Source organism: Crinia signifera, chromosome 6 (genome assembly GCF_055691185.1).
Source record: "Crinia signifera chromosome 6, ASM5569118v1, whole genome shotgun sequence".
NCBI classification, from domain to species: Eukaryota; Metazoa; Chordata; class Amphibia; order Anura; family Myobatrachidae; genus Crinia; species Crinia signifera.
The window spans coordinates 72,451,127-72,479,109 of record NC_139222.1 but is presented as its reverse complement, the minus strand read 5'-3'; positions in this window follow the sequence as shown (position 1 = coordinate 72,479,109).

Sequence of the window (27,983 nt, the reverse complement as noted above, 5' to 3'; positions counted from 1 at the left end):
ACCAGACATGTTGGTGTCATCACTGCCACTTCCATGTAAGTAGCAGCAACAGCTCCTCCAACCACATCTGAATCAGCTTATTGTTCGGATGCTGAATGTTAAGTTCAGTGAGTCTGGCAGCCAATCAGAGATGGCAGCAGCAATTATAGTTGAAATATTATTAAAGCATGAATGACATTTGAGATGTTTGAGTCCAGCAGCTGAATAGAGCGAGTAGGTCAGCAGATTCCAACACAGTATTGTTTTTAATGGAGATCCTTACATCAACCTCTAGATATGTGTATCCCTGAAACTTATCCCTGATCATATTTAATTTGCTTTACAAGTTATGGCCTTTAAGACACTTATCAGACATCCTTTTTTACCCTACATTCATTTACTTTAGGTGAACCACTTTATGTGTACTTGTCCTATCTGTTTATTTGATTCCCATGGTTACATTTGGCCACATGATTGGCTTGTGCCTAGAAAACTTCTGTAATTGCCACTGTTTTGTCAACCTTATTTTTGATATACCAAACAGCTGTATACACTTGTGGGCAAACAGATTTGCCTAGCCAAATATGTGCGGCAGCTGCTGTGCTTTACGGCAGTGGGATCTAGCTCAATAGTATCCACTGTCTGCCTCATAGCGTAGCACGACAATGAATCAGCCAGGTGAAGGGTGTGAATGTTGACTTGTTATTTAGATGCAGCGGCAACGGAAATTCATACCCTGGCACTCAATCAAATTCCCCCTTTTGAGGCACCTTATGAATAAAATATAATAATAATAATAACGCTATTTACATACTTTTTTAAATTTTAATTTCACTTCTAGAATAACAATATATCAAATACAAGAAAAAAAATGTCAATTTGTGTATAGAAATGAGTAATATATTACCATTAGAAAAATAACAATAAATTGAAAAACTCCACAAAAGATCGTTTTAAAAGATTGCAGAGAATAACTTTTCTAATTAATATTAAAACTCACAAATGATAAGACGATTTTCATCACAAGTCTTATCATTCCATTTTCCTGTGTCATACATTTCTACGCAATCCTCCACTCCATTGTCATTATTGGGTTCTCCTGGAGCCCAGTTAGAGTAGTTTATTCTTTCACCAGTTGGGTATTTAAAAGTGCCCTCTTCCTGTATGTCATTTATACCCAGATATGCATGAACCCCAAACTGTACGCGAAGGGTTAACACAGCCTGGTTCTCTGCAGCATTCCTTGGTGATGCCAGATGACCTCCTGATTTAGCACAAGCTAACTTTGCATCATTATAATTAGCTTGGTCACCGTTTGAGACATAGATCTTTTCTCCAGAAGTTGCTCCTCCTTTGTAAAACGTAAAAGCTGCAATTGAAAAAAAAGAGAAAAATCTATTGGCTGATGGTACCGGTGTGCCTTCATGTATGCAAGTAAAGAAGCGGTGGCCACTGCATTGTCTTATTTCCTTTACTGTTTCAGAGCCAGGGTCGCTCACATTTGTTATAGAAATTCAAATAAAAGAATTGGTGTAAAAAAAAAAGCTTATTTCATATATATATATATATATATATATATATATATATATATATATATATATATATATATATGCACTTGGCAATCAACAATTATATATGCACTTGGCAATCAACAATTATAACCAATTTTGGCAAATTGTGACTTAACCCTTTGAGTGCCAAGTGAATTTGTCAAAATTGGTGTGAAATTTGGCAAGCAAATATTTTTATTCATCATACGGAACTATGATGTTTACCTTAATATATATATAGTAAGGTAAACATCATAGTTCCGTATGATGAATAAAAATATTTGCTTGCCAATTTTCACACCAATTTTGACAAATTCACTTGGCACTCAAAGGGTTAAGTCACAATTTGCCAAAATTGTTATAATTGTTGATTGCCAAGTGCATGGAAATCTAAGCAAAAATGACTACTTGTGATGCTGCAGAGATACTCACTATACACTTTTTTTTTCACATTGACCTCCATTTTAGAGGTAAAAAAGTTATAAACATGAAATCAGCTTGTTTTGCATTGGTTGAATTTGGCCTCTTAAATCTAGTGCTCAAGCCCTCCGAGAATCTGCAACTAAACTCTGTAATACACCTACAGTACATTCTTTACTTATAGGGGAAATTGACTCAGTCTTATTTGTATTCTTAATACGTATGAAAAAGACTGCCAACGGCCTTTTTTTGACAAAATACAATTTGCAAATAGGGCCGTGTTCCCCCGGATTCGTATTTAGCGGCCCCGTGCAGGCTGCAGTGTAAATAAAAAGTGAAAAATAAATAATTTTAGAAAATGGCATGCCCCCTGCCACAACCAGCCCCAGGCTCAAAGAGCAGGTCCGGGTTTTAGAAAATATGGGAACAAAACATGTCCTCTGTATTGTTTAAAACCAGCACCAGGCTCAAGGACTGGTCCTGGTTACCAAAATATTGGGGACAAAACGAGTAGGCGTCCCCTGTATTTTGAGGACAAGCACCAGGCCCAACCAGCCAACAGGGTAATTCCACAGCCGGGAATAAACTTTTTATACAAGTCCTCCCGGCCAAAGCATTACACCAAACATTTAGCCTGAGCAGAGATCCAGGGGAGGAAGTGCCTCCCCCCCTCCCCAAATGAAGGGGGCCCCCCCTACAGAATTAACCTGCCTAGATATAAAGCCTGTGGCTGATCCATGCAGGCTTCTGCCAAATACGGCCGCTTCGTAAATTAGGAATCATCATTCGAATGAATGGTGATTCCTAGTCGTATTCTATCAATGGTGTATACATTCATATTGGTAAGTACGAATCCGAATTTGCCATGAATATAAATTTACCTAATTTCGTCATAGAAAAAGACGCAAATTCAAAAAGGCAGTCATATTTGCATAAGACTGCCTACAAATATGCCTAGAATAGACGTATTTGCGTTAGTAATTTTCCCCCATAATGTCTATATTTCATGTATGTTATATGGGGAGCTGAAGGCTGCTTAAGCATGAGGCAAGATAAGAGCCCTGACTTAGGATCAGTAAAAGTTCAGGCAGTGAAAAAACTCTGTTCAGTTTTTCTGCCTAGTGATAAGGTTGGCAGAAGTAGTTAGCCTATCAGGAGTTAAGGGGGAGGGTACATTTTGGCACTACTTAAGCTCTAGGGACCATGTGACCTCCACCTTCTTACCTTTGGAAGTGCTGGTATCCTGTGGGCTCCTGCGCAGATCTGGTAAGTGGATTATTTTCTTGTCACCTTAAGCATTAGAATGCCTAGGCCTAGACGCTCTGCTCCCCCTCCCCGCCGGCTGGTGGACGCTGCCAGGCCCCTTGGGGGGTACAGGCGGCCCAGGGTGAGAGTAGTGGGTGCTGAGGTCAGGGCTGAGGCTTTGCCTGCCCCCCCTGTGAGCCAGGTTGTTAGTGCGGTGATGGTGGCTTCTCCCCCTTCCCCCTCTCCCGCTCCGGCGCTGAGCGGGGTGTCAGGGTCGGGCAGGGAGCAGGCTGGGGGCCTGGAGAGGTCCCGGCCGGAGGTGGCAGTGGCTGGTGGGTCGGGGAAGTTGGCTCCCCCGGCGGGGAGCTTTGCGGCAGCTGAAGGACAGGACGCGACGCTGGCTAGCGCGCGCCCTGCTCCGGAGTCGGGTGACACGGCGGGGTCGCAGGCGGGTGTGATGGACATGCCGGCTCCCCCGGCGGGGAGCGTTCTGGCAACTGACGGGCAAGGCGCGGCGCTGGCTAGCGCGCGCTCTGCTCTGACGGCGGGTGACGCGGCAATGACGATGCCGGTGCCACCCGCTGACGGGGATGCCGGACACGGAGCGCAGGCCTCGGCTCTGGTGAGCGCGAGGCCTGGCGCTCACGCTGGCACAGGTGATGTTGTTAGTGCGCAGGCCCCGGCTCTAGCGAGCGCGAGGCCTGTAGCTGGGGATCAGGCAGCGGGGACTTCCACGGTGCCGGCGGAGGCTCGGGGGTCCCCGGCGCTGCGGTGTCATAGGCCTGAGCAGGGGGATGTGGGAAGTGCGCTGTCTTCCCTTGCGGGGAGCAGCGGAGTGTTGCGGGTGAGCACCGCATTGTTAAGGGAGGAAGTGGGGGAGGATAGGTTTGCTGAGGGGAGAGGGATGGCGGCGGATGGCCAGGCAGTTACAAGGCTGCCTGGAGCAAATATTAGCTCTGCAGGAGTAAATGTGTCTGCAGGTCCTATAAACGTTGGCCCTGCACTAGGGGGTTTGAGTTCTCTCAGACCCCAGTATATGGTGGGGATGGGGGGAAGTGGCTTGGCTCCCCCCAATTCTGGGGCTAGTCAGGGTTTTTTTGGGGAAGCTGGGCCAAGGCTTATGGGTTACAATCCCATGGCAGGGCAAGGGGGTGGTGCACCAGCGCCATCTACAGGTGCAGGGGTGGCAGGAAATGTTTTTTATTCTAGTAGCTCCATGGCCACTTCAGTACAAATGCAGGGATCTGCATCTAGTGTTTACCCGGGGTTTCACTCAGTGGGGGGGATTATGTCATCAGGAGCCTGGCAGGGGGCTCATTCCCTCTCATTGCCACAGGGCCCCCCTATGTCGGGTTGGCAAGGGCAGTGGGCGCCCCATAGCTCTCCGTATTTTCAGTCCCCCATGGGGGGTGGCGGGCAAGGTGTGGTGTCCCAGGGAGCCACCTGGAGACCTGGGTTTTCAACGGGCTATGGGTTTCAGCAGGGTGTAGGGTATCAGTCGGGGACCTCGGGCCAACATATGTGGGGGCCCATGGTTCCGCATGGGTACAGCTCACCCAGTTCAGCGGGCTATGTTTGGGAGCAAGGGGCAAGGTTTTCGGGGTATTGGCAGCCTCAGCTGGGTCAAGGTTACGGATTTTCTCCCGGGGCAGGTGCGGTTGGGTACCCCCAGACCCCTCGGGGATACGGGAACCCGCCAAGGTTTGTTATTCCACAGAGGGTTCCACCTTCAGGTGCGGTTGAAGTGGTTCCCCCTGCCACGGCGGTAGCTTCGGCATCCGCCGGGGCCGGTGGGGATAGTGTTTTTTCTTCTCCCCCCCCCCCTCTCTTGTTGTGTCTTCACAGGCGAGTGCGGTTGCAGCTACAGGATCAACATCCAGGAGAAGAAGTCGGGAGGTCAGGGTCGAGCAGAGGACAGCCCCTGAAACGTCTGCAGCAGTTTCCGGGTCGGCCGTTGCGGCTGACGAAGCTCCAGGGACATCGGGCACGGGTGAGTGTGTGGGTCATTCACCTTGTGATTCTACGGATAGCGACACCAGTAGTGTGGGGTCGGATTCCCCTCGGCGCCCGCGTAAGTTAGCCAGGATGATTGCGCGTCAGGTTGCTAAGGTTACCACAAAAGACAAGCCTGTGGGTTCAAGCGCTGCTCCTCCTCCTGCGGAGCCACCCCTGTTCACCGAAATGGTTCACTGTGTGAACACAGCGGTCACCAGGGGCATCCGTAAGAGGATGAGGGAAAAGATTAGAAAGGGGAAATATGTGGATATTTTTACACTGACTGATGATATGAAGCAGGCTTTTGAGAAGGCGAAAAAGGCCGATGGAATAGGGGAGAATGCTTTTAGAAATTTTCACCAGTGGCTGAAAGGGTTTTTGGTTTTTGCAGCCTGCTATGCTGAGACAAGGGTGGCAGAATACACCAATCTTATAAAATATTTGTTTTTGGTACACGAGATGTATTTGAAGACAAAGGGGTATTCCTGGCGGGAGTATGATGAAAAGTTTCGTCGCAAGCAGGACGGGAACGGGGTGTTGCCCATGGGGTTTAAGGACGTGGAGGTCTGGTTGGAGGTTACTCAGCAGACCAGGCCTTTGGGTGAAGCTTCGGGGAAAAAGGTGGCGGTGGCGCCAGCTCAATCCCCCAAGGTAGCGGGCAAGGGCAAGTGTTTCGCTTATAATGAGGGAAAATGCAACAGGGGGGCGAATTGTCGTTTTCGCCACTCCTGCAGAGTGTGCGGGTCCAGTCACCCAGCAAAGGATTGCACCGCAGCCCCATCTTCCAAGGCAGGTGATGCCAGTGATGCCACTGGAAGTCACAAGTAAGGCCCCTTCGCCTATAGTGGTGGCTGAGTTAGGCAGGTGGCTTAGGAGCTACCCAGATCGTGAGGCTGCCAGTTTTTTGTTTAATGGTTTTCGCTCGGGTTTTCAGTTGCCGATCGAAGTTTCTGTGCATGTTGTTTCGGTTAGGAACTTAAAATCGGCCAGGGATTTTCCTCTCATTGTCCGCCAGAAAGTGGACGCGGAAATAGCGTTAGGGCGTATGTGCGGTCCATATGCGGTACCGCCAATACAGGGTTTGTGCATTTCTCCGGTAGGTGTTGTACCCAAGAGCACCCCGGGAAAGTTCAGGTTGATCCAACACCTATCTCACCCCCACGGTGGGTCGGTTAATGATGCCATACCGGAAGAACTGTGCAGGGTCAGGTACCAGTTATTCGAGGAGGCCTTGCAGTTAGTGAGAGGCTGTGGCCGCAATGCGTTGTTAGCAAAGGTAGATGTCGAAGCTGCTTTTAGGTTGTTACCACTACACCCGGATTCCTTGCGGTTCCTGGGTTTCAAGTTGGGTAGCGAGTTTTTTGTGGATAGATGTCTACCTATGGGGTGCTCGGTTTCTTGTGCGTATTTTGAGAGGTTTAGTTGTTTTTTGCATTGGTGCATTCAGTCGGCTTCAGGGCATCAGGGTATTGCTCATTACCTGGATGATTTCCTTTTTGTGGGTCAAGGCGGGAGCAAAGTTTGCGAGAGGTTATTGGAGGTTACTGAGAGGGTTTTTGGAGCATTAGGGGTTCCCATAGCGGAAGGGAAAACAGAGGGTCCAACCCATTGCCTAAACTATCTGGGAATTGAAATTGATTCCCAGGCGGGATGCTGCCGTCTCCCGGCGGACAAGGTTCAGAAGCTGTTGGGTCTCATTGAAGACTGCCTGGGTAAGCGGAAAGTGCGGTTAAAGCAGGTACAGTCATTATTGGGATCTTTCAATTTTGCGTGCAGGATCATACCAATGGGACGTGTTTTTTGTCGCAAATTGGAACGCGCAACAGCTGGTGTGGCGCGGCTCCATCATTCAGTCTATCTTTCAAGGGAAATCAGGGAGGATTTAAAGGTTGGGTCTTCGTTTTTGGTTTCTTTTAACAGGGTAGTTTTGTGGCCTGCCCCTCCTTGTTACAACAGTGCGTTGCAGTTGTTTACGGATGCGTCGGGTAGTTGTGGGTTTGGAGCTTTTTTCAGGTTGGAGTGGTGTGTTTCGGGCTGGCCAAAGTCCTGGGTGGATAGGGGCTTTACTAGGAACCTGTTGTTATTGGAATTGTTTCCTATTGTGGTGTCTCTGGTGTTGTGGGCCCGCGATTTGGCTGATAGGCAGGTGGTTTTTAGGTGCGACAACATGGGGGTAGTGCACGCGATTAATAATCAGAAGAGTTCATGCCCGTTCACCTTGCGGCTGCTCAGGCATCTAGTATTGCAGTGTTTGCGTTTTAATATTAATTTCTCTGCCAGCCATATGCCGGGCATAGATAATAACATTGCGGATGCATTGTCCCGTTTCCAATGGGAGAGGTTCCGGGAATTGGTACCCGGGGCGTCTCCAGTGGGTTTGACATGCCCGCCTTATGTCTGGCAGATCATCGAACCGGGTTTGTGGGGCTGGCCAGAAACGCTCTGGCTCCTTCCACGCAAAGGGCATATGATGCAGCATGGAGGGATTGGCAGGCCTTCCTGGGTAGGTATGGTCGGGAAGGTGAGTCCATGGAAGACAGGTTGGGTGTTTTTGTGTGGGAGCACTACGAAGCGGGTAGGGCTAAAGGGGCCATGTCGATTGCCCTTGCGGGCATAGCCTTTCATTCTAGGCTGCGAGGTCAGGAGGACCCCACTCGGTCCTTTGTGTTGGCCAAGGCCATGAAAGGGTGGGCCAGGGCCAACCCGGCGCCAAAGGACGCAAGGCGTCCCATTGATTTGGCACTGCTGAAGGATCTGGTTAAGGTATTAGCGGATGTGGGGGAATCTCCTTTTGAGGTGCTGCTGTTCAGGACCGCTTTTGTGTTTGCATTTTTCGGGGCATTTAGAGTAAGCGAATTAGTGGCTAAGAACAAAGCGGGCAAAGAGGCAGGTTTGTTGGTGGGCAACGTCCAAATGGGTAGTGGCAGCGTGTTATGCAGGTTGGTCAAGTCCAAAACAGATCAACTGGGAAAGGGGCGCTGGGTCACATTGCAGGCGCAAAGCGTTAAGAATATCTGCCCGCTCGGCTTGGCGCAAGCTTATTTAGGAATCCGCCCTGCGGGGATTCAGGGGCAGTTTTTGTTGCATGCAGATGGGAGTTCACTGTCAAAATTTCAATTTGCTGCAGTTTTAAAGCAGTGTTTAGAAGTGCTGGGACTAAGGCCCCAGGAGTATGGGACCCATTCCTTTCAGATTGGGTCGGCTACACAGGCGGCGGCGTCCGGATCGTCGGTAAGTGAGATCCGGGCGCTAGGCCGGTGGAAGTCGAATGCATACAAGTCTTATGTTCGGTTAGATAAGTTGTAGATGCGCCTGTTGCGCCAACCCTAAAACGAAACTTACTGTCGGTTTTGGAACGGCAGCGTTCCGGAATCGATGGTGTGAAGGTTGAAGGATGGTGTGAAGGAATCGATGGTGTGACGGGGGCCTTAATTCAATTGGCAAAACTGGTCCACGGGAGGTTTTTTAAGTTTTCTCCTTCACATGGGTTGATTATGTATAAAGTTGTGTTTTAAGAATAAGATACTGATGTTAGGGAATCTCCTTATTTTTTCAGTTTCAACGGATTCGTCAGGACAAATATGGCTCATCGGCCATTCTTTTATTTATTGGGCCGGTAGGCATCCAATGGTGAGAAGGTCACATGATTACCTTGGTGATAGGCAGGTCAGGTGGATAGGAGTCCGGGGTCTGCGTTGGGTAGAGTTCCTGAAAGTGCTCATGAGGCATGAGAGGAACTGGGGCAGGCCGGAGTGGCTGGTCATTCATCTCGGTGGTAATGATCTGGGTATTACCAAAGGGATTGACTTGATTCTAAGTATCAAGTCGGATCTGGTAGCGTTGAGGGCACACTGGCCTAGTGTTAAGGTGGTGTGGTCGGAGATAATTCCCAGGTTTCATTGGCGGGGTGCAGTTAGGATCTCCGCCATTGAAAAGGCTCGCAAGAAGGTAAACTCCGCAATAGGAGTTTTTGTGAGAGCCATGGGGGGAATTGTCGTCAAACATCCTTCACTGGTCTTGGACAGTGTGAGGTTTTATCGTGAGGATGGGGTGCATCTTTCCCCTGCGGGAAATTGCATCTTCTTGGAGGATATTTTTAGAGTTTGGGCATGAGTTTTCAGGTTAATGGCTTTTCGGGTTCTATCCTGGGGATGGCGGTGGAGGTTGCCTTGAGGCAACCTTGTTGTGGCGGAAAGTCGCTACCAGCCAGCGGTCAAAGGGGGGCATAAGCGGTCATCGTGGGACACCACCCCTTTCGTAGGACGGCGAGTGGTCCTTGCCATGCGGGTGGAAAAGGGGCGTTCCCTTGCGGGACCGCCCATTTTTTGCTCTGCCAGGTTAGGGGGTGGTGAGATCCTCACGATGCAGGTTGTGCCAGTTAGGAGGCGGTGGTGAACCCCTCCTTAAGTTTAAGTCACGTGTTTCAAGTTGACTGGGCTGGCGTGTGGTAGCGACTAAGATTTTTTGCCATCCTCCATCTTTAGTTTAACGTTAGGGACTTGATCTTTAAGATCCCAAAAATTCCAAATTTAAAATTCTAGTTTAGCTTAACAAGGTCTTCAATAAATAATTCCTTTGACCTTTTTAAACGTAATTCTGGTGTCTGAGTCTTTATTTTGTCTGCGTGAGTTATTTGCGTCAGTCTCAATTATTTTAAGTTAGAGGTTTTGTACGTATGGTTAAGTAAAGGTTAATTAAGTCATGGGCTACTTAAGAGTTTTCTTTGACAAAACCAAGGAAATGATACAATGTGATGTACAAACCTTTCTTCTGCTGAGCTAACTTTGATTGAATTGTATTTACTAGTCCATCCAAAGATTTTACTTGTTTTCTGAGAATCTCCAGTGCTGTGGAAAGAGGGAATATTAATAGCTACTGTATGTGTCACTTAGTCAAAACAGCAATGAAGCATTGTAATGTACAGTATGATCACCATGTCTGGTTATAAAACTTTGGCATTCAATGACAGTGATCAATCAATAGCCAATACAATCAGCATTGATTTTTCATCGCTCCAGGCAGAGCTGCAACTGGGAAGAGGGAGGGTCGCAGCAAGGGCGTAACTACCAAAGGTGCAAGGGGTGCAGCTGCTATGGGGCCCCAGAGCTGAAGGGGGCCCATCTTTACCATCTTATTAATATGTTTTACATACATTTATCACCATCTATTGCTAAAAAGGGGGCCCTTACAAACTTTTGCTATGGGGCCTATGAATATCTAGTTACACCCCTGGGCGGCATGCCCCAGATACTGGATTTAATACCATATATGCATACAGAGGGGAGAGACGGAGCAGAGCCAAATAATTATCTTGAGTGACGAGAATCCTAGTTTTAACCCTGCTCCAGGGGTGTCCTACTCTGTCCTCTGTCTCATATGAGATCAGGGTTTGGGGTTACTTGATGCTATTGTTAACAATGAACATTTTTAAAACTCCAGTTTCATACAATTGTACTTTAATATTTTTATCATAAGTCTTTAACAAGTTACCGTGTATACTGAAGTATAAGTCGGCCCAAATGTAAGACAAGGCACCTAATTTTACCCCAAAAACCTGGGAAAAATCATTGACTCGAGTATAAGCCTAGGGTGGGAAATGCACAGGATCTAGGGGCACACTGAGAGACACACTGTACAGGGTATAGGAGCACACTGACACACACATTGTACAGAGTATAGGGGCACACTGACACACACACACTTATTTCAAAGGCACACTGACACACACACTAACACAAAGAGAACAGAGGTCTGACACCCCCCTCCTCCCTCCGAACAGGAACAGTACCTGTTGTCTCTGGTGGGCAGTGTCTCCGGTGGCCAGGGGGAGCAGGGGTTAAATTCTACGGTGGGCAGTGTCTCCAGGGCGAGGGGGAGTGGACCCACAGCTTCATGGGCAGATGGGGGAGAGGAAGCTTCCGCCGCGCTGGGTCCCCTCCTCCCGCATCGTCTCCTGCAGCCACGCCGATCCACAGCACGGCAAACTACAGTTACCGTATACACCCGAGTATAAACCGAGGAGGTGCTTTTTCAGCATAAAAAATGTGCTGAAAAGGTCGGCTTATACTCCAGTAGATACAATAATTCATTACTTTAAATGTAGCTATGAATAAAATTAACAGCAATAATCTCCCAAGTGATATATTTTTACCTGAGGCACCACTGTCCCCTTTTTCCCCTCTAGGGCCCACGGGACCCTGTTCTCCTCTTACTCCAGGAGGTCCAGCAATACCTGGTAATCCAGCAAGACCAGGTAGTCCTGGAAAGAAAAATATTTGTAAAAGTAATTACTAAATAACCATACAGTATGCGTCTGATGCACTGCTGAATGTCTTCCCAAAGTCATAAATCAATCACATGTTACACAGAGTCGTATGCATTTTAATTGCATCACCACTTGTGATTGCAGCCCTATAATTTCCCTTCAATCTGGCATTCTCATGAAGACAACATTCAGTGGGAGATATGCCGAGTAGGCTGGAAGCATAAATGCACATTGTTGTTAGAAGTTCAAATCTTTTGAACCAAGGGTAAGTCTTGGCAAGTGCACACTGATGATGATGATTATGATGATGACAACTAATTAAAAAAAGCTTGTACGTAGTTGCGATGCGCTCATAAAAGTTGTGTTCATTAAATTTTCGCAATATGTTCTAAATGTGCATTTCATAACGTGTTACTACAAGTTCAAATCAATAGATATTGTTCACAATTAAAATATATATATTTTTTATAAAGCATACAAATGAGAAAAATAACATTATGGTACCATTCTGATATACTAACAATATATTTTACCTTGTTCTCCTTTTTTTCCCTTAAGACCGTTTTGCCCATCCCTGCCTGGCAGGCCATCCTTTCCTGGGGCACCACATGTAATGATGGAATAGGCATTGTTGTCTGGGTCATTACATATCTGGGTAGCGCAGAGCACCAAGGGCACACAGAGCAGGACACAGAGAGCCTGAACCGTTTGCATTGTCCAAAAGGAAAAGGTCTACAGAATAGGAAGAAGGAATATATGTAAGTTATCTCGTTAGCTAAACTTGTATTTGTTAACCCTATGTACGCATAGGCGAATCTAGGGGGTGGTCCGGGGGTGCACCGGACCACCCATTAGTCCATTTTGTAGCTGAGGGATGGGGATTTCCAACGAGCCCAGCCCCATGTCTCTAGCCCCCTGGGAACCGGAGATACTGCCAGGCAAAGCTGGAACGTTTTCCCTATAGGATAACAGAAAATGCAGGGACTAGGCTGGTGTGTAATGGGCATTATGGTGTTTGGCCTTATATGTAATTGGCATTACGATGTGTGGCTTTATGTGTAATGGGTAATGGGCATTACTGTGTATGGTCTAAAGCAGTGGTCTCCAACCTTTTTTGGGGCGGGAGCTACTCGAGACAAAATAAACCGCCTGAAGAGCTACTAAAAATTTTTAAAAACAAGAAATCTGCATAATAATCAAAAAAATGCCCTTTACACATTATGCCACACACTGTAATGGCCCTGACACATTATGCCACATACCACAATGGCCCAGACACAATATGTCACACACTGCAATGTCCAATGTGTCACAAAAATACCTCCCAACACTGGAGAGGAAAAGGGTATACACATATACCCCACAGTGCCAGGAACAAGTATGCCCCCACAGTGCCAGGAACAAGTATGCCCCCACAGTGCCAGGACCAAGTATGCCCCCACAGTGCCAGGACCAAGTATGCCCCCACAGTGCCAGGACCAAGTATGCCCCCACAGTGCCATGACCATGTATGCCCCCACAGTGCCAGGAACATGTATGCCCCCACAGTGCCAGGAACATGTATGCCCCCACAGTGCCAGGAACATGTATGCCCCCACAGTGCCAGGAACATGTATGCCCCCACAGTGCCATGAACAAGTATGCCCCCACAGTGCCAGGAACATGTATGCCCCCACAGTGCCAGGAACATGTATGCCCCCACAGTGCCAGGAACATGTATGCCCCCACAGTGCCAGGAACATGTATGCCCCCACAGTGCCATGAACAAGTATGCCCCCACAGTGCCAGGAACAAGTATGCCCCCACAGTGCCATGAACAAGTATGCCCCCACAGTGCCAGGAACAAGTATGCCCCCACAGTGCCATGAAAAAGTATGCCCCCACAGTGCCATGAAAAAGTATGCCCCCACAGTGCCATGAAAAAGTATGCCCCCACAGTGCCATGAACAAGTATGCCCCCACAGTGCCAGGAACAAGTATGCCCCCACAGTGCCATGAAAAAGTATGCCCCCACAGTGCCATGAAAAAGTATGCCCCCACAGTGCCATGAAAAAGTATGCCCCCACAGTGCCATGAAAAAGTATGCCCCCACAGTGCCATGAAAAAGTATGCCCCCACAGTGCCATGAAAAAGTATGCCCCCACAGTGCCATGAAAAAGTATGCCCCCACAGTGCCATGAAAAAGTATGCCCCCACAGTGCCATGAAAAAGTATGCCCCCACAGTGCCATGAAAAAGTATGCCCCCACCACTCACCAGTGCTGCTGTCCCCCTGTGCCGCTGCTGTCAATGTGTCCGCTGGCATCGCTGTCATCGTTGTTGTCGTCGCCCCCGCCGCCGCCGCCGCTGCTGCTGATTCCTCTCTGAAGGGAGGAGAGCACCGAGCGTCTCTCCTTCCCCTCACTGCCGTGTGACTAGGCGTCCGTCAATCAAAACTCGCGGGCCGGCTCCTGATTGGCTGCTGGCCCGCGAGTTCTGATTCGCAGATGGCACAGTCAAAGGAATCAACAGTGAGGGGTAGGAGAGACGCGGCATGCGCTCTCCTCCCCTCAGAGCAGACAGGGAGAAGGGAGGCCGGGCTTCGGCAAGCGAGCGGGCGGGCGGCTGGGCGGGATAATGTAATGTCGGGCGGCTGGCAGGGGCAGAGTGGTCGAGCCACCCGGATCGCTGCCGCGAGCTACCGGTAGCTCGCGAGCGACGGGTTGGCGACCACTGGTCTAAAGTGTGATACCACGTCTCCTTCCCATGAGGCCACGCCCCCTGCCGCGCAAAGGTCCCCCTGCTATTGTGTCTAGATCTGGGACCATCCATTACCATAATTCTAGATTCGCCTATGTATGTACGGTATTGTGGAACCGTTGTTGCACTTTAAAAATACCTTCTAAATAAAAGATAATAATTTGATTTGTGTTGCTGGAACTTTGAAAGCTGTATATGGGATACAGTGTCCTAAATGTGATACAAAGATTAGATACAGAGAAAGTTAGATGGATATTGACAAACAAATCACCCACTAGCCATCTGCAACTTACCACTGTGTTTAGAGTTTTTGAAAAATCAGCAGAAGAATGATTTAAATACTTTCAGTACACCTTTATATATACTAGTAATTTGTTTACTTATGCAAATCAGAAACCTGGTATTTGGCAATGGTATAAAATATATTGAAAGTGATAGAAAAATGTAAATATGCTAAGATGAATGAACAAAACAAATATGTGTTTCTAGATCTGCTATTTCCGTGTGTCACATATTGATTTATGTATTAACCAACTGGATTGAACTGAACTGAAACAAAATAATAGTAAAGAAAATATATTGTTTAGCAATCAGAACATTTCCTCAATGAACAATATAAACATATAAAGAAGAGATTAGCTGTAATTTGGCAATTCTTTCAACTTTAAAGTTTATGTACTGGCTTCAGTAGTCACCAAGGTGAATGGCAATGTTTGACTCAACTGCTCCAGTGGCTTTGTTTACTAGTCAGTTGGAAACATCATTCACTGCTTAACGAACCTGGGCACCTGCCTATATCAGATGATAATGGAGGTTCTGTGGGAGTGGAAGTAAAAAAAATTGGTACTTGTGTAATTTCACGGCGACACTGAGATCGCATTGCATCGCATACGATTGCATTCAATTGCATTCGATGTGATGCTACTTGTGCAGTTTCAAGGCACCCCTGCCCATGCATCACATGCAATGCGATTTAGCACACCCCTACTATACACGTCACCCCAAAGCGTGGTGAGTGCACATGGTACGCGTCCTCCCGACCTGTTCATACCCCCACTATCCACGTCGGTGTGGAGTTGACTTTATAAAGTATGGTGTGCGCAGCGAGTCACGAGCCCGCGAGGGGACGTGGAATACACGTCAAGTAATCCGCTGCGCTCACCACGATTCGGGCTCGGTGGCTCGCTGCGCTCGCCACACTTTATAAAATCAACTCCACGCTGACGTGGATAGTGGAGGTATGAACAGGTTGGCAGGACATGTACCGTGTCCCCTCACGGGGCTCGCCACGCTTCGGGGTGATGTGGATAGTGGGGGTGTGCTAAGTAATAGTGGGGGTGTGCTAAATCGCCCTGGACCTCAGTTATTGCTAAGCGGGCTTTTCTCAGTTCTGTTATTGTCAAATATGCATTCCTGAAATCTGGTTATTGTCAAGGAGACATATTTTAGTTGTCCCGATATTACCAAACCCAGAACTTTCCAGAGTTACCGCCAGTCCCGGATTCAGAATCTGAGACTTATCAGATTCTGTATTAATTCAGAACCGCTTGATTGTGTTCCCCACAGCTCTACATATGCTGCACTATGGTCATGACTGGGTCCTCAACAAAATTTGTGAAACCATTAATTCTACATTATCAGTTTGTTTAGTATATATTTGTATATATGTTTATTTCTTTCATTTTTTGTATGTTTGTACCTGTAAACATGTCACGTGTGTGTGTGTGTGTGTATATGTATGTATATATATATATATTATAAGGGCACGGTAGTGCCCTTATATTAAGGCTGAATCGAACGAACGGATTTTTCCCATAGGGAACTTTTCGGATGGGGGCATGGTGTTTGAGGGACTGCACCTCAAAAGTGACTGGGCGTATTGAGCTGAAATTTGGCATGTACGCGTAGAATCGTCAACCGGTGCTTGCCAAATTTCAGGGCGAAATATAAAAAAATGACCAATTGGGAGCGATCTAAACTTCCAACTGCCAGTTTTTTTCTGACACTCGAGAAATGACACTTTGTCACCCATGTTAGTCTATGAGGGTTTTTTTGGGAAGGCATAACTCGGGGTAGGGGAACAATTGAGACTTGGGGTTTGTTTTATTAGGTAGATATTGTCCCAGTGGAGTGCCTTTTGGGGTTGAGGATTTTCAGATAGGTACAGTTTTTTTTATAATTTAGTGAAACATGCCCCATTATAGAGATAGGGATTATCAACTTGTTGCGCATGCGCTGTGTCCACCAGCAGGGGGAGTACTCGGATAGGCTTCACTTAGGTGCACACACATGGCTGACCTGCCCGAGTAGCTGTTTTGTTCTGTGAGCAGAGGGCAATTACGATTGTTTGTGTTATGCAGGGGGCTAAGGAGTGTTATGGGGTTAAGAGGGACAGACTGTGTGATTAATAGCACTGACACCACTTTATATTTAATTAGATTGATAAGCTCCGTGCAATGCCAGAGGCGACAGGAGAATAAGTGACATCAGTGAACTGGGCGGGATATTCAAAAGTGCTTTACCAGCACTGCCTGTCCATGTCCTCTGCGTGCAGGCTGACCATCAGCTCCATGCCTTCTCTCCCTCCAATGAGTTACAGCCTCCCTCTCCCCCCTCCTGCCCGAAGCACCAGCAAGCTTTGAGTCCCCCTACCACGTCCTCCCCACTGCAGCCTCAGTAGGTCTCCCCCTTCCTACTTCTCCCCTCCGCCAGCTTCCTCCATCCCACTGCTGACAGCCTTCCCAGCCAGCTCCCTCTCATTTTTAAACAGTAGGTGCCGACAGGACACTGCTGAGTGCCGACAGTGCAGAGAGATAGCCAACTATGAGCAGGGGGCGGGGCTACACGGGACCGGAGGGGGCGTGGTTACACGGATCCGGAGGGGGCATGGCTACACGGGACCCGGGGCGGAGCTACACGTCCACCAGCTTCCTCTATCCCACTCCTGACAGCCTCCCCAGCCAGCTCCCTCTCATTTTTAAACAGTAGGTGCCGACAGGACAGTGCCGACAGTGCCGAGAGATAGCCAACTATGAGCAGGGCTACACGGGACCGGGGGGGGCGTGGTTACACGGCTCCATAGGGGGCGTGGCTACACTGGACCCGGGGGCGGAGCTACACATCCACCAGCTTCCTCTATCCCATTCCTGACAGCCTCCCCAGCCAGCTCCCTCTCATTTTTAACTGTAGGTGCCGACAGGACACTGTCGAGAGATAGCCAACTATGAGCAGGGGGCGGGGCTACACGGTACCTGGAGGTGGCGGGGCTACACGGTACCTGGAGGGGGCGGGGCTACACGGGACCGGAGGGCCGTGGCTACACAGCTCCAGAGGGGCGTGGCTACACGGGACCCGGAGGGGCTGCTGTCAGAAGTCAGAGAGGGAGCCAGTGCCACTACAGATCCCCAGCTGCTTGTGATGTAAGTGTGTGTGTTTATGTAGTGCGTGTGTTTCAGTGACTAGGTATGTGTGTGACTGACTGCCATGTGTGGGTGACTGATTTGTATGTGTGTGTCAGTGCGCTGTGTGTGGATGACTGCCATATGTGTGTGTGGGGGGGGGGGGATGGGATTATTAGATCGACCTAATGATGGTAGACAGTCATCAGGTCAACATTCTGCAAGGTCAACAGGTGTTTAGGTCAACATGGGGCAAAATTGACAGGTGTTTTGGTCGACATGGGACCAGGTCGACACAGCCGTTAGGTTGACATGGGTTAGGTCTACAATGAAAAGGTCAACAGTGTTTTTACTGTTTTTTTTACCCAAATGTCGACAGTCGACATGGACACAGTTTTAAGTGCACCGCGTCCCCTCGCATGGCTCGCTGCGCTCGCCATGCTTCGAGCACGGTGCCTCGCTATGCTTGGCACACTATTTTATTTTCCTGCCACACCCTAGTGGATGGTAGAGCATGAAATACCGACTGTCGGCACATGTCGGCTCAAAAAAAGTAAAAAACCCCATGTTGACCTCATGACTGTTGACCTAACCCATGTCAACCTGACTGTTCTGTCGACCTTGTTCCTTGTCGACCTGGACACCTGTCGACCTTGCAGTATGTCTACCCAACGGTGTTGACCTAATGACTGTCGACCATCTTTAGGTCGACCGTATCCCGTGTGTGTGTGCACATCAGTGACTGGGGGTGGGAGGTACTAAGGGAAAAATGCATTTTCAAATGTACATAGACCCGGCTGCCGCATCTTCGCCGGCCAGGGTATCACCACCCAATAGAAGCCTATGGGCTTCTTATCGCCGCCCACCATAAACGCCAACCCCACTAGTCCCATCCTCCGTCAAACAGGTATTGGGGGGGGGGGGTCTCCGTCACCGAATTCCGATGTACATATATGCGCTAGCATCACTGTGGTGGCGCGGTGAGGGGCGGCAATGTATTTTAATACATGCTGCCCTGGGTGCTGTGTGTTGGTGATAGTGTGTGACTGCTGTGTGTGTGAGAGTGTGAGTGTGTCAGTGACTGGGAGCTGTGTGGGTGACTGCCTTGTGTATTTCAGTGACTAGGTGCCGGAGCAGGAGGATCGGGAGCCCAGGGAGGAATTGCTGCTGCTCTTCACCGTGGCATCTCGGCATCTCTGCAACCGGCATTCTTTTTCCACCTGTGGAAGTGCCTGGAGTGGCTGCCGGAGGCCATGTGCAGGAAAAATCCAGATTGACATACTGTAGGTAATTGGGCTGTGGGTGGGTTACTATGGTGTGAGTTCCAGGTAGGAGGCACAACGCACATGCCAAATGTCAGCGCCCCTGGCACATGCCCCTGAGCATCAGCCAGAGCCCTGTACCAGCACACCTGGATCCTGTGTCAGTGACTGGGTGCTGTGTGGGTGAATGTCTTGTGTGTTTTTTAGTGATTGGGTGCTGTGTGTGTGTGTGTGTGTGTGTGTCAGTGACTGGGAGTTGTGTTTGTGTGTGTGTGACAGTGGGTGACTGCTGTGTGTGGGTGACTGCCGTGAGTGTGTGTCAGTGACTGGGTACTGTGTGTGGGTGACTGCTGTGTGTGTGTGTCAGTGACTGGGAGCTGTGTGTGTGTGTGTATGTCAGTGACTGGGAGCTTTGTGTGGGTGACTGCTGTGTGCATGTATGTGTGTGTCAGTGACTGGGAGCTGTGTGTGGGTGACAGTGGTTGACTGGGTGCTGTGTGTGTGTGTGTGTGTCAGTGACTGGGAGCTGTCTGTGTGTGTGTGTGTTCATCAGTGACTGGGAGCTTTGTGTGGGTGACTCGGAGCTTTGTGTGGGTGTGAGTGTGTCAGTGACTGGGAGCTGTGTGGGTGACTGCCTTGTGTATTTCAGTGACTAGGTGCCGGAGCAGGAGGATCGGGAGCCCAGGGAGGAATTGCTGCTGCTCTTAACCGTGGCATCTCGGCATCTCTGCAACCGGCATTCTTTTTCCACCAGATGGAAACTCGCCCTGTGGAAGTGCCTGGAGTGGCTGCCAGAGGCCATGTGCAGAAAAAGCCAAATTGACAGATGTAATTGGGGTTTGGGTGGGCTAAGGTGTGACTGCCAGGCAGGGGTGGATAGGCTCTGGCGAAAAACCGAGCCACTTTCCGGTGGGCTAGCCCATAACTCATTAGAACTGGGACGGCAGCTCTCCCCCCTGGCTGGGCTGCATGACCTCAGCGGTTAGTGCCTGCAATGTTTTGCCAAAATTCATAATGGAGAGGCTGAGCCTGAGTGGTGGGGGGAGGATGTGGCATTGCGGCTAAAAGAGTTGAGCTGATAGGCTAGAGGAGGTGAGTGCCGAGTGGCCTGTCAGCGCTGCGGGGGGCGAGATGCAGCTGGAAGAGCTGACACATTGCTAAACTCAGAGGGTTACCCCCCGCCACGGTGACAGGCCCTGCAGCCGCCACAGGACAGGAGATATGTAAGTGGCGGGCGCATACTCAATGCTTGCGCTATTTCATCCTGCGCTCACTAGGACAGAAACCGCTGATAAGTGTTGGACCTCTAGCTACCGGAGCGTGTCGCTGATGAAAACAGATAGAAGTAAAGTGGTGGTGGGGGGGGGGGGGGGACATGTGATATGATGCTGCTGCTGTGTGAGAGAGATGTCGGGGGGGGGGGGTGCTGTGTGTGATAGAGGTGTGTGCGGGGGAGTCGGTGTTGTGTGAACGAGCTGTCAGTGGGGGATGGTGCTTTGTGTAAGAGGTGTCATTGGGGGGGGGGTTTGTGCTGTGTGTGTGTGAAAGAGGTTTTGGTAGGGAGGTTCATGCTGCGGGAGAGGTGTGTGGGGTTTGTATTGTGTGAGAGAGGTGTTGGAGGGGGGATGGTGCTCTGTGTGAGAGGTGTCAGTGGGAGAGGGGTTTAGTGCTGTGTGTGAGAGCTGTCATCTGGGGGTTGGTGCTCTGTGTGAGAGCTGTTGGGGGGTTGGTGCTGTGTGTGAGAGAGCTGTCCGGGAGGGTTTGGTGCTCTGTGTGAGAGAGAGGGGGGGGGGGGGGTTCTGTGTATGTGAGAGCTGTCAGGGGGAGGTGGTGCAGTGTGTGAGATAGCAGTTGGGGGATTGGTGCTGTGTGTGAGAGGTGAGAGAGCTGTCAGGGGGGGCTTGGGGCTGTGTGTGAGTGAGGTGGCGGGGGGTTTGGTTCTGTGTATGTGAGAGCTGTCGGGGGGGGGGGGTAGAGTGTGAGAGAGCTGTGGGGGGGTGGTGTTTGGTTCTGTGTGTGGGAGAGGTGTCAGTGGGGGGGTCGCTTTGTGTATGTTAAAGAAAGGTGTTAGTGCATGGGGGATGGTGCTGTGTGTGAGAGGTGTCAGTGGGGTGGGGTTGGTGCTTTTTGTGTGAGAGAGGTGTCAGGGGGAGGGGGGTTGGTGCTTTGTTAGTGTGAGAGATGATTCAAGATGGCTGCGGGTGGACTGCTGTGCATGCGCTGCTACCTGCAGCTCCTCCCATTGGCCTTTGCAGAGCAGAGCACTTGATTGACAGCTCACGGCTCTGCCTCAGACTCCCCGTGACTCCTGTAGGCCATGCAGCAGTGTGCGTGGCTACTGTTGTGTATAATTGGAAGCAACATTAAACAGCTATTCTTGTTAACTGTAATTCTGGGTCCCAGCATCTTCTGGAGCTAATGCGGATTAGGAAGCTCAGGAGGGTGTGAAGACTGCACGAGAAGGATCCAGTGAACCGGAGTTCCCCACTGGAGATACCCAGTGCTGAAGTGCGATGTTATGAAGTAAATAATGTCCGGTGCATCTCCTCTAAAAGCAGGCTCCTTTCATCCTTTCAACACAGGAGGGTCAGGTTAGTAGCCACTACACACTACCACACAGCCTAACCCTATCCATATACACACCCCTTCACAGCCTAACCCTATCTACAAACACACACACCTGTACCCTAACCCTATCCACACACACACCCACCCAGCCGCAGCCTAACCCTATCGATACACTAGTACTGCTGTCCCCCCCCAGTGTCCCCCGTGTGTACGCTGTCTGCCCTCCAGTGCTCCCCGTGTGTACGCTGCCCCCCCACAGTGTCCCCCGTTTGTACGCTGTCCTCCCCCCCAGTGCCCCCATGTGTGCGCTGTTGTCCCCCCCAGTGCCCCCGTGTGTACGCTGTGCCCCCCATTTGTGTATGCTGTCCCCCCCAATGCCCCCCGTGTGTACGCTGTCCCCCCCAGTGCCCCCGTGTGTACGCTGCCCCCCCCAGTGCCCCCGTGTGTACGCTGTCCCCCTCAGTACCCCCCGTGTGTACACTGTCACCACCAGTGCCCCTGTGTGTATGCTGTCCCCCCCAGTACCCCCCGTGTGTACGCTGTCACCACCAGTGCCCCCGTGTGTATGCTGTTGTCACCCCCAGTGCCCCCATGTGTATGCTGTGCCCCCCCATTTGTGTACACTGTCCCCCCAGTGCCCCCCGTGTGTACGCTGTCCCCCCAGTGCCCCCCCACGTGTGTACGCTGTCCCCCCCCAGTGCCACCCATGTGTACGCTGTCCCCCCCAGTGCCACCCATGTGTACGCTGTGCCCTGTACCCCCCACGTGTGTACGTTGTGCCCCTCGTGCGTAAGCTGTGCCCCCCCTATGTGTACCCCGTGTGTACATTGTCCTCCTTCAATGTCCTACAGTAAAGCTTCTCCACGCTGGGTGTCATGCTCATTGCCATGGGTTTCATGGGCTGGATGTCTTGCCTGTTGACAGGGGTTTCATGCACTGGGACTGGTGTCATACTCAATGCCAGGGGTTTGTAATGCTTGTGGCCAGGGGTAATACTCATTGCCAGGGGTGTGTTATCATTAAACATTTAAAAAATCTAATTTTATTCTTACGCTGAAATTTAACTTTTAAAATAAAAATAAATAAATTGAAAAAAGCTATGAAATTCCAAAGACAAAAAACCTTACGGTTTCACATGTCCCATTAAGGCTTCTTACACATGATCTGGCATTTCAGAAACCTGTTGTAACTCCCACTCAAACGCCAAAAAGCAATGAAATTCCGATCATTAAGGCTGACGCCTTAATGGACGTGTTCCTTGCGCAATACAGATATGGTACGCCATCACAGCCTGTGGGTAAGTGCAGATTCAGCACTCTCACAGAGTGAGATTGCTGTCACTCACACAATGGTGGAGCTGCTAATTCACAGATTTGTGTGCTCATTGGAATACACACATGCAGTCTATGCAACTGAAGGTCTGAGCAGTAAACAGAGCCGAGAGGATGGGGTAAAAGTGGTGTTGATTGGGGTAGGAGACAGTGTGGTGTGGAAGGTGAGCAATAGGAAGGCTAAGCAGCACTGATGGGGGACTAACAAAGCAGATGGCTGGAAAAGAGTGGCACAGATTGGGGAAGGTAAGACAGAGTGATGCGATTGGGTGGGAAACAGAGGAGCAGTTGGAGGAAAGACAGCACTGATGGGGGAGGGGGTTCGGAGCAAAGGGGATAAAGGGAAAACAGAGCAGCACAGATGGATTGAAACTGTGTCATGGATGAGGCGGGCAGAGCAGCATGGATGGAGTGAGAGACACAGTATCACTAATAGAGGGGAAGCCAGTGGCACAGATAGAAGGAAACAGTGGCATCTGTGTGGAAAGACAGGGCAGCGCAGATGGGGAAAGACACATTGGTGCAGATGAGGCAATACACACAGCAGTAGGTATCGGGGAAGACAGAACAGCATGAAGGTGTATAGGAGAAGAAAGTGTTGATGCATAGTAGTTGGGAGTATTATAGTTTGTGCAATTATGAAAGATGTTTTTGGTAACTGCATGTGAATACTAAATTAAATGGATATATGTAGTGGGTGTGAAAGATGTTGGACCCTCAGTGGGATAGTTCTAGTAATAGTGTTTATTCTAGCACCCGCCATCTTTTAAAACCTATGCAGTTCCTCTACCCTGTCTGGGGTGTTGCTGTCAGCTGTAGTGTTTCTAGCAAAGGTCTGGTTTGCAGTGCTGATATACAGACCACACTGCGCTAGAAGCACTACAGCAGACAGCTACACCCCAGGCAGTGAAGAGGAACTGCATGGGTTTTCAAAGATGGCGGGTGCTAGAATGAACACTATAGTAACTCGGAGGTACAGTATAGACAGTTTTAGATGATTGCGGGTAATTACAGTATTAGGATGAGTGCGCCACATAACTAATCAGACCTTCAGTTGCATAGACTGCATGTGTGTATTCCAATGAGCACACAAATCTGTGAATTAGCAGCTCCACCATTGAGTGAGTGACAGCAATCTCACTCTGTGAGAGTGCTGAATCTGCACTTACCCACAGGCTGTGATGGCATACCATATCTGTATTGCGCAAGGAACACGTCCATTAAGGCGTCAGCCTTAATGATCGGAATTTCATTGCTTTTTGGCGTTTGAGTGGGAGTTACAACAGGTTTCTGAAATGCCAGATCATGTGTAAGAAGCCTTAATGGGACATGTGAAACCGTAAGGTTTTTTGTCTTTGGATATATACATGTGTGTGTGTGTGTGTGTGTGTGTGTGTGTGTGTGTGTGTATGTATGTGTGTGTATATATATATATATATATATATATATTTCACTTTATAATTCACATTTTTGTCTCTTTTTGTATGTATTTAAATTACTGAGTTGGTGCTAACAAAGACAGGTGCAAGCTGTTAATATATCACCTGTTTAATCAAGGGTGTGGTGCATTGTGGGATATCGTGCTGCTATATATGTGTGCTTATTCAGTTTTTCAATTTTCCTCCGCATCGTGATTATTATTCCTTTCTGAGTGCCAAGATAAAGATATATAAAATTGTTGGTTGGGGGTTTGGCTCTCCAAAATGGCAATATGTTCACTGTCTCCTGGTGCCCTCACAGCAAAAATGCAATATATGGAGGAGATGGTGCAGCGCTCAGAATAATGACTACTGTAAGACTGTGTATAACAACTTTCCGTTCTTTACTGTACTGTTTTCAAGTTACAATAACAAAGAAAAGAGGTACTTATGTAATATCTGGACTCACGTTTTTCTTATGAGACCGCGGGGCTCTCTGCGCTCACCACGCTTCGGGCACGGTGGCTCGCTGCACTCGCCACACTATATAAAATCAACTCCATGCGTAGTTGGATAGTAGGGGTATGAAAAAATGGAGTGCATTTAACATGGGAGTCCAGATAATACATAAGTACCAGAAAAGACAACATTTATATAACATACCTTGGTTTAGATTCTCTAAGCTTCAAAAGTGATAAAATCCAGAGTGATAAACAGCCAGCCAATCAGCTCCTACCTGCCATGTCACAGACTGTGTTTGAAAACTGTCAGGCAGGAGCTAATTGGCTGATTGTTTATCACTCTCCCTTTTATCACTTTTGAAGCTTAGAGAATCTGGCCCCTTGTGAGAAGACTCTGCCCGCAGAGGGATCGTCAATCAAGCTGGGTGGCTAGCGCTGTGTGATGACGTCATCCCGCTGCGTGGCTTCATCGACAGACTAGAGATTGCCATAGCAACGGGAGATGCCGCTGACAGCTACAGAATACAATAGAAAAGGGCCAATACAGTTGCAGATTCTAATGGGCACTATTTTAACAAACACCTTTTATACTGTAAGACACATGCACCCTCTTTAAGGAACAAAACCTATACACTGAAAACAATGCAGAATGATGCAAAATAGACTGTGTGCTATGTTAATACTGAAACAAATAATGCTTATGAACATTCATAGAGCGATACTAAATAAATTACGAAATATTATATAAATATAGGCAGTATAAATTAAGCATATTTAAAGAAAAACAAACAAGGATAATATATGACATATGATCAAGCAAAGACTCCATATGTTCATTAAGTCTCCTGGGATGGATGACATCTAAGCGTGCAATCCATCTCGTTTCACACTGCAACAATTTTGCTGAGCGGTTGCCCCCTCTAATTGACGCGGGAATCGTGTCAATCATGCGGTATTGTAACGTACTTAGAGGGTGACAAAGCTGGGCAAAGTGGCGAGCCACTGGTTGCTCGCTACCCCCTGTTGTATGCCCCCGTTATTGGCTGATCTATGCATAGCCATGCACTCTTTAATTTTGTGTTAGGTCTTGCCAATATATGACAGACCACATGGACAGAGAATTTGATATACAGTGAAAGTAGAATTACAATCGAAACTGTATCTGATGGCAATTTTTTTGCCCGTATGGGGGTGATTGAAGCTGTCACCAGGCAATAAAAAGTGGCAAGTGACACAGCCGCATCTAAAACAAACCGCCCTCATTGTTGGGGGCAGAAAAGTTTTGCTCAAGTAAAGTTGACTTTATGGATTCAGTTTCTAAAGTTTGGATATATCTTTTTTGACAAACCTGTATCTAAGGTTTTTGCCATGTGAATAACAGGGCATTAAAGAAGTATGATCTAGCCCTATTTGGTTGCCCGACGACACTATAGGCCAGCAGTGCTTGGCTGCTGCAATTAGCATTGCTAATTGAACATTGATTTGGTTCACCCAAGGGAACTTTTTTTGTTAAACTAATTGTTCGTCATGGGCAGGTTTTGGTTTCCAGGTAAGTACGATCTAATTTAAGAACCCTTTATCTTTGAGGAGTTGAGCTCTCTGGTATCCCCTCTTCAAAAAAATTTCAATGAGAGTATCCAATTGTGTATTGGCCATAAGAATATCACTGTTGATACGCATGGTATGTATCATCTGTGAATATGGCAATCCACGGATGAGTGATGGAGGGTGACAACTAGAGGCTTGTAGTAATAGATTGCAGTCAGTTGCCTTGGTGTATACAGAAATGCCAATTAATTGCTCACTGACCGTTACTTTGACATCTAAAAAATGTATTGTTGATTTGCTCATAGAGTAAGTGAATTTAATGGGATGCTGAAGCGGAACAAGAAACAGTTGAAAGTTCATTTACAGCTCATTCCGCTTTGGAGAAAACGGCATTCATAGGTATAACTTCTATTCCTTCAAATATCTCCTCAGCGAAAAGAGCTAGAAAGTCCATAATGCTATTTTACACTTGTAGGCACAAGAGGAACAAGAAACAGTTGAAAGTTAATTTCCAGCTCATTCTCCTTTGGAGAAAAGTATGTATGTATGTATGTATGTGTGTATGTGTATGTGTGTGTATATATGTATATGTGTGTATATATATATATATATATATATATATATATATATATTATTCTATTCCTTCAAAACAATATCAAGGTAATAGAACAAATATAAGCAAACAAGCAGACTGGGGTGACTAATGGCAATGGAGCAGTATACAATTTGCATTTCAGAAAAACATATTAAATGAAAGTTGCTCATTAAGCCCCCTGGGGCTGACAGTGTCCAGTCTGTGTATTATCCATTTAGATTCTACTTGAAGTAGCTTTGTTCCTCTATCTCCACCATGTATGTCATAGAGGACCTGGTCAATTATGGTGTACCTCCAAAAAGATCAGATTATGTTTTGCTAGGGCCAAATGTTTTGCCACTGGTTGTTCATGGTTTGCTGCTATCGCTGCTCGGATGGCTTAGCGATGCAATGCCATCCTCACTCTGAAGGTCTAAATCAGGCATGTCCAACGTTGGCCCTCCAGATGTTGTGAAACTACACATCCCAGCATGCTTTGCAATAGTTTTAGCATTCTCTAATAGCAAAACTGTGGCAAAGCATGCTGGGATGTGTAGTTTCACAACATCTGGAGGGCCAACGTTGGACATGCCTGGTCTAAATGGTTTTGCCAATGTAGCACAAACCACACGGACACTTAATGAGATAGATGACATGGGTGCTTGTGCATGTCAGAGGATGTTTAATATTTATTTTAGCCCCAGAATGTGGGTAAGTAAAAGACTTTCCAGGTGTCCTATATCAGCACTTAGTACACCCTATGCATCTGTAACAGCCTCCTAACCTGGTGGATATCCCATGGACGATCTTTTGGTGACGTCAGTCCTTACCAGCATATCCCTGAGGTTTCGGCCCCTGGTATAGCAGGGCATGATTTTTGCATTTATTTGTGATTTCAGATCTCTGGCTTGTTTCACTATAGGCCACAATTTATTAGATTTTTTTTTATATTTGTATCCGCGGAATTGAAGCCCCATACCCAATGTATTTTGTCAGTCTGATTAGAGGTGTTAGAGGGTTTCTTAATCAGGGTTTCTTCTCACGTGATTTAATTTGTTTTGATCAAAGCTTGATAAATGGTTTCTTGTCTGTACCCTCTTTCCAAAAACTTATCACATTATCTTCAAGTTCCTGGGTAGATTCTTGGCGTTGCTAGTAATCCGTTTCACTCTTAGAAGTTGTGAGTACGGTAGACTTTTTTGGTAGATATTAGGTAGTGGCTGTCGGCGGC